This window comes from Chiloscyllium plagiosum, unplaced genomic scaffold (genome assembly GCF_037043375.1).
Source record: "Chiloscyllium plagiosum isolate Xiang-an unplaced genomic scaffold, Cpla_swu_hap1 HiC_scaffold_42, whole genome shotgun sequence".
NCBI lineage: Eukaryota > Metazoa > Chordata > Chondrichthyes > Orectolobiformes > Hemiscylliidae > Chiloscyllium > Chiloscyllium plagiosum.
Window position 1 is genome coordinate 83,532,620 of NW_028270180.1, and position 9,978 is coordinate 83,542,597.

Below are 9,978 nucleotides of genomic sequence, written 5' to 3' on the forward strand. Positions count from 1 at the left end.
GCTGACTACATCAACTTGCACTGCTTGAACAGGTCACTCCCAGGTGTGAATCTGCTGATGTGTCGGAAGTTGGATGAAGTTGTGAATCCTTCCTCTCACACAGGGCAGGCGAATGGCCACGACACAGCTCCGAACGCGGAACTCTCCAAATGTTGAAGATGCTGTTATGAAGTTGAAGATGTATCCTGTACCTTTAAGGGAGAGTGCAGGATGTTTTGGCAGTGAGAGCAACTGTCGTGTGACTTGACTATGACTTGAAAATATGTAACATTTGGTTGTAAACTAGATACCTCAGTAGTTTGACCACCATTTGAATTCAACCAATCAATTTAAATTATGCCCCAAATACTAAAACCCAATGGAATTTGAATTTTACCGTTTTGACAACTTAGAACCAGTGAGATGATCCGATATTTGGGGTATCAAAGGTCAGCATTTTGAGAGTTAGCTAGACAGAGAGAGAGAGAGAGAGAGAGAGACTGCCATCGATCAAAGGTATTTTTTTTACCCTTGCAGCAGAAGTAAAAAGCCGACCCAGGGAGATCTAAAACAGGAAGACCGACACCGGAGATGGCAGCCGCTGTCTGGCTTTGAAACTTAATATGTTGCACATTTTAATCGGGGTTTATTGGATCAGTATATTGTTATAGAATTGGACATAGAAAACAGATCTTTAAGAGAAAAGTGGTTCAGAGTTGTAAATAGTTATTGTTTACATAGAACATAGAAAAGTACAGTACAGAACAGGCCCTTTGGCCCACAATGTTGTGCCAAGGATTAATCCTAATGTAAAATAACTTAACCGACACACCCCTCACTTCACTGCTATCCATGTGCATGTCCAGTAGTCGCTTAATTGTCCCCAATGACTCTGCTTCCACCACCACCGCTGGCAACAGCATTCCATGCGTTCACAACTCTCTGCGTAAAGAAACTACCTCTGACAACCCGGTTAACCTTTCTCCTAATAACTTAAAACTATGACTCCTCGTGCCAGTCAATCCTGCCCTGGGGAGAAAGTGAGGTCTGCAGATGCTGGAGATCAGAGCTGGAAATGTGTTGCTGGAAAAGCGCAGCAGGTCAGGCAGCATCCAGGGAACAGGAGAATCGACGTTTCGGGCATAAGCCCTTCTTCAGGAATCCTGCCCTGGGGTAAAGTCTCTGGCTATTGACTCTCATTATCTTGTATACCTCGATCAGGTCTCCTCTCTTCCTCCTTCTCTACAGAGAGAAAAGTCTGAGCTTCGTCAATCTCTCTTCATAAGGCAAGCCCTCCAGTCCAGGCAGCCCTGGTAAACATTCTTCGCACCCTCTCCAAAGCCTCTGTATCTTCCCTATAGTCGGGCATCCAGAACCGGACACAATATTCCAAGTGTGGTCTCACCAGGGGCTTGTAGAGCTGCAGCGAAACCTCTCGGCTCTTAAACTTGATTCCCCTGTTAATGAAAGCCAAAACACCATATGCTTTCTTAACAACCCTATCCACTTGGGTGGCATATTTGCAGGAACTATGTACTTGAACACCAAGATCCCTCCGTTCCTCCACACTGCCAAGATCAGGTCTTTAATCCTGTATTCAGCATTCTAGTTCGACCTTTCAAATTGCATCATTTCGCATTTATCCAGGTTTAATTCCATCTGCCATTTTTCAGCCCAGCTCTGCATCCTGTCTATGTTGTGCTGCAGCCTGCAATAGCCCTCGAAATATCAACAGCACCTCTAACCTATGTGCCATCTGCAAATTTACTAACCCACCCCTCAGTCTCCTCATCCAAGTCATTTATAAAAACTACAAAGAGCAGAGACCCAAGATCAGAGCCCTGTGGGACCCCACTCAAGACTGACCTCCAGGCAGAACTTGCCATCTACAACCACTCTCTGCCTTCTGTCAGCTAGCCAATTCTGAATCCAAATCACCAAATCTCCCAAAACCCATACCTCCTGACTTTATGGATGAGCCTACCATGGGGAACCTTATCGAATGCCTTGCTGAAGTCCTTATACATCATATCCACGAGCTCGACCTTCATCGATCTGTCCTGTCACTTCCTCAAAGAACTCAATAAGATTTATGAGGGATGACCTGCCCCTCACAAAGCCATGCTGACTGCCTTTAATCATGCTTTGTTTTTCCAAATAGTCATAAATTCTATCCCTCAGAATTCTTTCCAAAACCTTGCTGACCACAGACGGAAGACTGGCTGGTCTGTAATTGCCAGGGATTTCCCTATTCCCCTTCTTGAAAAGAGGAACAACATTCGCCTCCCAGCAATCCTCCTGTACGACTCCCGTGGAGAGTGAGGATGCAAAGATCTTCACCAGCGGCTTAGCAACCTCCTTTCTTGCTTCCCGGAGCAGCCTGGGATAAATAGTTATTGTTTACATAGAACATAGAAAAGTACAGTACAGAACAGGCCCTTTGGCCCACGATGTTGTGCCAAGGATTAATCCTAATGTAAAATAAAATAACTTAACCTACACACCCCTCACTTCACTGCTATCCATGTGCATGTCCATGTTTGCCAAAATTTCCAGCTCATCAACCTCATCAATCCTGATCTGTTCCAGCCTGTATCCCAGCTCCTCAAAGTTCTCATTCACAACAAGGTCCCTCCCCTTAGTGAAAACCAAAGCAAAAACCCTCATTGAGGGCTTTCCCTATCTGCTCAGACTCCACGCACAAGTTCCCTACGCTATCCCTGATTGGCCCTACCTTCTCCCTGATCATTCTCTATTCCTCACGTCTGTGTAAAATGCCTTTGGATTCTCCCTAATCCTTCTTGCCAAGCCTTTTTCATGCCCCCTCCTGGCTCGCCTCAGTCCATTTCTGAGCTCCTTTCTAGCAAGCCTGTAATCCTCTAAAGCTGTGCTAGATCCTTGCCTCCTCCACCTTACGTAAGCTGCCTTCTTCCTTTTGAGGAGAAGCTCCTCTGTTCTCGTTACCCCTTCTTACCCATCTCAGAGGGACATATTTGTGCATCACTCGCAACAACTGCCCCACATGTCTGCTGTGCCCTTTCTATGGCACAATTGTTCCCAGTCTGTACATCCCAACTCCTGTCTGATCGCGTCATAATTGCATTTTCCCCAATTAAAATATTCACTTTTTAAAATGTTTAATGTTCACTTTTAGGGTTAAAGAATAAAATTGATATTTTTTAAAAAATAGTGGAAGTTGGGAGTCCTCTGTCCCTTTACCAGATTACGAGGCAAGGTGAGTTTTTCTGCGTTTGGTTTAAATTGCAGAAGGGCTCTTGGATCTTTTTTCTGTGCTGTCGATCTCTGTAACTCCATGCTGTCCAGGTCCTGTCTGCTGTGGATGGTGCAAAGCTTTTCCGAGTCTGTGCATCTGGTTGGAACACTCCTGCTTCCAAGTTCAAACACCGAGAGCATTCAGTTCCTGATTCATTGTGTTGGATCAGATTTTGACTGTTTTTGGTTTGGTTTGAGTTTCCTTTCTCTGGCCCTCTCCTGAAAAAGAAGTTTATAAAAGTGATCACTGTCAGGACAGGAGAAAAGTTCAGACCATTTTCAGGATTGGTGAATTATTTGTCCCTGTCATGTCCCCCCAACCCCACCCCGAGCTGTGAATGACTGTCCCCACCCCCCGAGCTGTGAATGCCTGTCCCCACCCCCTGAGCTGTGAATGTCTGTCCCCCCATCCCCAGAGCTGTGAATGCCTGTCCACGCACCCCCAGAGCTGTGAATGCCTGTCCACCCACCCCCAGAGCTGTGAATGCCTGTCCCCCCCACCCCCAGAGCTGTGAATGCCTGTCCACCCACCAAGAGCTGTGAATGCCTGTCCACCCCCACCCCCAGAGCTGTGAATACCTGCCCCCTCCCCCGAGCTGTGAATGCCTGTCCCCCCCACCCCCAGAGCTGTGAATGCCTGTCCACCCCCACCCCCAGAGCTGTGAATGCCTCTCCCCCCTAGAGCTGTGAATGCCTGTCCCCCACCCCCAGAGCTGTGAATGCCTGTCCCCCCCACTCCCAGAGCCGTGAATGCCTGTTCACCCCCACCCCCAGAGCTGTGAATGCCTGTTCCCCCCTCCCCCAGAGCTGTGAATGCCTGCCCCTCCATCCCCAGAGCTGGGAATGTCTGCCCCGCCCACACCCAGAGCTGGGAATGCCTGCCCCCCCCCCCCAGAGCTGGGAATGCCTGTCCCCCAACCCCCAGAGCTGTGAATGCCTATCCCCCTTCCCCAGAGCTGTGAATGCCTGTCCCCGCCTCCCCCAGAGCTGTGAATGCCTGTCCCCCCTTCCCCAGAGCTGTGAATGCCTGTCCCCCCCTTCCCCAGAGCTGTGAATGCCTGTCCCCCCTCCCCCAGAGCTGTGAATGCCTGTCCCCTCCTCCCCCAGAGCTGTGAATGCCTGTTCAGCCTCCATCAGAGCGGTGAATGCCTGTTCCCCCCTCCCCAGAGCTATGAATGCCTGTTCCCCCCCCAGAGCTGTGAATGCCTGTCCCCCCCAGAGCTGTGAATACTGTACCCCCCACAGAGCTGTGAATGCCTGTCCCCCCACCCCCAGAGCTGTGAATGCCTGACCCGCTACCCCCAGATCTGTGAATGCCTGTTCACCACCACCCCCAGAAATGTGAATGCCTGTCCCCCCACCCCCAGAGCTGTGAATGCCTGTCCACCCCACCCCCAGAGCTGTGAATGCTTGTCCCCCCTCCCCCAGAGCTGTGAATGCCTGTTCCCCCCTCCCCACAGAGCTGTGAATGTCTGCCCCCCCCAGAGCTGTGAATGCCTGTCCACCCCCCTCCCCAAGAGCCGTGAATGCCTGTCCCCCCAAGCTGTGAATGCCTGCCGCCCCGAGCTGTGAATGAATGTCCCCCTCCCCCCGAGCTGTGAATGCCTGTCCCCCTCCCCCAGAACTGTGAATGCCTGTCCCCTTCCCCTGAGTTGTGAATGCCTGTTCTCCCTCCCCCAGAGCTGTGAATGTCTGCCCCCCCCAGAGCTGTGAATGCCTGTCCCCCCCACTCCCAGATTTGTGAATGCCTGTCCCACCACCACACCCACAGAGCTGTGAATGCCTGTCCACCCTCCCCCAGAGCTGTGAATTCCTGCCCCCCCATCTCCCAGAGCTGTGAATGCCTGTCCCCCTCCCCCAGAGCTGTGAATGCCTGTGCCCCCTCCCCCAGAGCTGTGAATTCCTGTCCCCCCACGAGCTGTGAATGCCTGTCCCCTCCTCCCCCAGAGCTCTGAATGCCTCTCGTCCCCCTCCCCCAGAGCTGTGAATGCCTGTCCCCTCTCTCCCCCCGAGCTGTGAATGCCTGTCCTCCCCCCCAGAGCTGTGATTGCCTGTCCCCCCCACAGAGTTGTGAATGCCTGTTCCCCCCTCCCTCAGAGCTGTGAATGCCTGTCCCCCCCTCCCCAGAGCTGTGAATGTCTGTTCCCCCCCAGAGCTGTGAATGTCTGTTCCCCCCCAGAGCTGTGAATGTCTGTTCCCCCCCAGAGCTGTGAATGCCTGTTCCCCCCTCCCCCAGAGCTGTGAATGTCTGTTCCCCCCTCCCCAGAGCTGTGAATACCTGTTCCCCCCTCCCCCAGAGCTGTGAATGCCTGTCCCCCCACCCCCAGAGCTGTGAATACCTGTTCCCCCTGTTAGAAACGAAAATCGCTTCTCAATAATCGCTCTAGACAAATTCAGGAAAACAAAGTTTTATTAACAAGTCAAGTCTGCAGAGTCGGGCACCCTTGAAGAAAAGGCGCGCTGAGGCTTACAAAGTCTCCCATTATATACAGTACAAGTCCCTCCTCTCCTTGGCTCTAACAAGCCATGAGGTTCACATTCTTAAAAACATCATTATTCTTATCACAAAGTCTGCAACAAAAGGCTCCAGAGTCTCTAAAGTTGTTGTTTTTCTCACCCTGTAGTCTTATCAGTCAAAGACTTCAATCTGTAACAGATGTCTCTCGAGTCGTTTCGCTATCCTGGAGTCTTATCAGTCAAGGACTCATCCTTCCCTGCCTGTGTTAATGGTTTCATCAATCAAGGGCCTGTTTGTTTTTACTCTGCTCACAAATTGTCAGCATTCTGCACAATTTAAACTAGCCTGTTTGTTTTTACTCTGCTCACAAATTGTCAGCATTCTGCACAATTTAAACTATTCTACTTTTGAGTATATAAAATGTTCTAGAAAAGAAACAAAAGTTTTGTCTTTTATTATAGATCAGTCTGTGGTCCAGGCACATCTTAAAGTTTAAACCGAAATTACCTCTCACAATCAGGAATGAGACTTGTGGACCAGGGGGCCGCGAGATAAGCGGGATGGGTGTGGGGCTGGGGGTGGAAGGTAGCTGGGAATGTGATAGATGAAGGTATGCGGAAGGGGTGTGTGGGGGGTGTGAAAGGTCGAGTGGACAGGTGGGAAGGAAGATGGACCAGTCAGGAGGGTGGTGCTGAGTTGGAGGCTGGGGACTGCGATAAGTTGGGGTGGGGAAATGATGAAACTACTGAAATCGACATTGATCCGCCTGGTTGCAGGGTTCCAAGGTGGAATATCCAGGTATCAGCTGGTAAGGGTTTGGTGATGGAGGAGGCCCAGGACCTGCATTCCCTTGGTGGGAGGGGGAGTTAAAGTGTTCAGCCACAGGGTGGTGGGGTTGGTTGGTGTGGGTGTCCCAGAGATGTTCTCTGAAACAATCCACAAGTAGGGAACTGGAACTGGAGTTGGATGAACTGAGGATTATTTGAGAGGCTGAGAGGGTGATTGATAGAAGCTACAGGGACATAGTTACGCCGGAGAACAGAGGTAGCTGGGTAACAGTTAGAGGTGGGAAGGGGAAGAAGCAGGCAGTGCAGGGTTCCCCTGTGGTCGTTCCCCTAAAAAATAAGTATACAGCTTTGGAAACTGTTGGGGGGGACAGCGTTGCAGGTGTAAGCTGCAGTGAAGGGGTCTGTGGCTCTGAGACTCAGAAGGGAAAGGGGGAGAGGAGGAGAGCGCTAGTTATAGGGGACTCTCTAGTTAGAGGGACGGACAGGCGGTTCTGTGGACATGGGCGAGACTCACGGATGGTTTGTTGCCTCCCGGGTGCTAGGGTCCGAGACGTCTCAGACCGTGTCTTCAGAATCCTTAAGGGGGAGGGTGTGCAGCCAGAAGTCGTGGTACACATTGGCACCAACGACAAAGGTAGGAAGAGGGGTGGGGAGGTCATTCAAGAGCTCAAGGAGTTAGGCTGGAAGCTCAAAGCTAGGACAGACAGAGTTGTTGCCGGTGCCACGTGACAGTGAGGCAAAGAATAGGGAGAGAGTGCAGTTGAACACGTGGCTGCAAGGCTGGTGTAGGAGGGAGGGCTTCAGATATTTGGACAATTGGACTGCATTCTGGGGAAGGTGGGACCTGTACAAACAGGACGGGTTGCACCTGAACCAGAAGGGCACCAATATCCTGGGGGGTAGGTTTGCTAGCACTCTTCGGGGAGGTTTAAACTAATTTGGCAGGGGGATGGGATCCGGACTTGTAGTCCAGCAAGTAAGCTAGCTGTGTGTCAGGATGCCCAAGACTGTAGGGAGGCTGTGGAGAAGGTATCACTGACAGGGACTACTTGCGGACACAGAGATGGGCTCAAGTGCGTATACTTCAACGCAAGGAGTATCAGAAATAAGGTGGGTGAACTTAAGGCGTGGATCGGTACCTGGGACTACGATGTTGTGGCCATCACGGAAACGTGGATAGATGAGGGACAGGAATGGCTGTTGGAGGTTCCTGGTTACAGGTGTTTCAGTAAGATTAGGGAGGGTGGGAAAAAAGGAGGGGGGGTGGCATTGCTAATCAGAAATGGTATAACGGCTGCAGAAAGGAAGTTTGAGGGGGATCTGCCTCTGGAGGTAGTATGGGCTGAAGTCAGAAATAGGAAAGGTGCAGTCACCTTGTTGGGTGTTTACTATAGGCCCCCCAATAGCAGCAGAGATGTGGAGAAACAGATTGGGAAACAGATTTTGGAAAGGTGCAGAAGCCACAGGGTCGTAGTCATGGGCGACTTCAACTTCCCAAATATTGATTGGAAGCTCTTTAGATCAAGTAGATTGGATGGGGCGGTGTTTGTGCAGGAAGCTTTTCTAACGCAGTATGTAGATTGTCCAACCAGAGGGGAGGCCATATTGGATTTGGTACTCGGTAATGAACCGGGACAAGTGGTGGGCTTGTTAGTGGGTGAACATTTTGGTGATGGTGACCACAATTCTGTGACTTTCACCTTGGTTATGGAGAGAGATAGGTGCGCACAACAAGGTAGATTTTATAATTGGGGGAAGGGAAATTACGATGCTGTAAGGCAGATTTGAGGAGCATACATTGGGAGCATAGGCTGTCAGGGAAGGATGTGGTGGAAATGTGGAACTTTTTCAAAGAGCAGATACGACGTGTCCATGATATGTATGTACCTATCAGGCAGGAAAGAAATGGTCGTGTGAGGGAGCCTTGGTTGACGAGGGAGGTTGAATGTCTGGTAAAGAGGAAGAAGGAGGCTTACATAAGGTTGAGGAAACAGGATTCAGACAGAGCAGTGGAGGGATACAGGATAGCCAGAAGGGACCTGAAGAAAGGGATTAGGAGAGCTAAGAGAGGGCATGAAAAATCGTTGGCGGATAGGATCAAGGATAACCCCAAGGCATTTTATGCGTATGTGAGAAACCTGAGAATGACGAGAACGAGGGTAGGTCCGATCAAGGACAGTAGTGGGAGACTGTGTATTGAGTCGGAAGAGATAGGAGAGGTCTTGAACAAGTACTTCTCTTCAGTATTTACGAACGAGAGGGACCGTATTGTAGAAGAGGAGAGTGTGAAATGGACTGGCAAGCTAGAAGAGATACCTGTTAGGAAGGAAGATGTGTTGGACATTTTGAACAACTTGAGGATAGACAAGTCCCCCGGGCCTGACGGGATATATCCTAGGATTATGTGGGAAGCAAGAGAGGAAATTGCAGTACCGTTGGCAATGATCTTCTCGTCTTCACTGGCAACGGGGGTGGTACCAGGAGACTGGAGAGTAGCGAATGTTGTGCCCCTGTTCAAAAAAAGGAATAGGGATAACCCTGGGAATTACAGGCCTGTTAGTTTTACTTCTGTGGTAGGCAAAGAAATGGAAAGGGTACTGAGGGATAGGATTTATGAGTATCTGGAAAGACACTGCTTGATTAGGGACAGCCAGCACGGATTTGTGAAGGGTAGGTCTTGCCTTACAAGTCTTATTGAATTCTTCGAGGTCGTGACCAAGCATGTGGATGAGGGTAGAGCAGTGGATGTAGTGTACATGGATTTTAGTAAGGCATTTGATAAGGTTCCCCATGGTAGGCTTATGCGGAAAGTCAGGAGGCATGGGATAGAGGGAAATTTGGCCAATTGGATAGAAAACTGGCTAACCGGTCGAAGGCAGAGAGTGGTGTAGATGGTAAATATTCAGCCTGGAGCCCAGTTACAAGTGGAGTTCCGCAGGGATCAGTTCTGGGTCCTCTGCTGTTTGTAATTTTTATTAATGACTTAGATGAGGGAGTCGAAGGGTGGGTCAGTAAATTTGCAGATGATACAAAGATAGGTGGAGTTGTGGACAGTGAGGAGGGCTGTTGTCGGCTGCAGAGGGACTTAGATATGATGCAGAGCTGGGCTGAGGAGTGGCAGATGGAGTTCAACCCTGCCAAGTGTGAGGTTGTCCATTTTGGAAGAACAAATAAGAATGCGGAATACAGGGTTAATGGTAGGGTTCTTAGTCAGGTGGAGGAACAGAGGGATCTTGGGGTCTATGTACATAGATCTTTGAAGGTTGCCACTCAGATGGATAGAGTTTGTAAGAAGGCCTATGGAGTATTATCGTTCATTAGCAGAGGGATTGAATTCAAGAGTCGTGAAGTGATGTTGCAGCTGTACAGGACTTTGGTTAGGCCACAGTTGGAGTACTGTGTGCAGTTCTGGTCGCCTCACTTTAGGAAAGATGTGGAAGCTTTGGAGAGGGTGCAGAGAAGATTTACCAGGATGTTGCC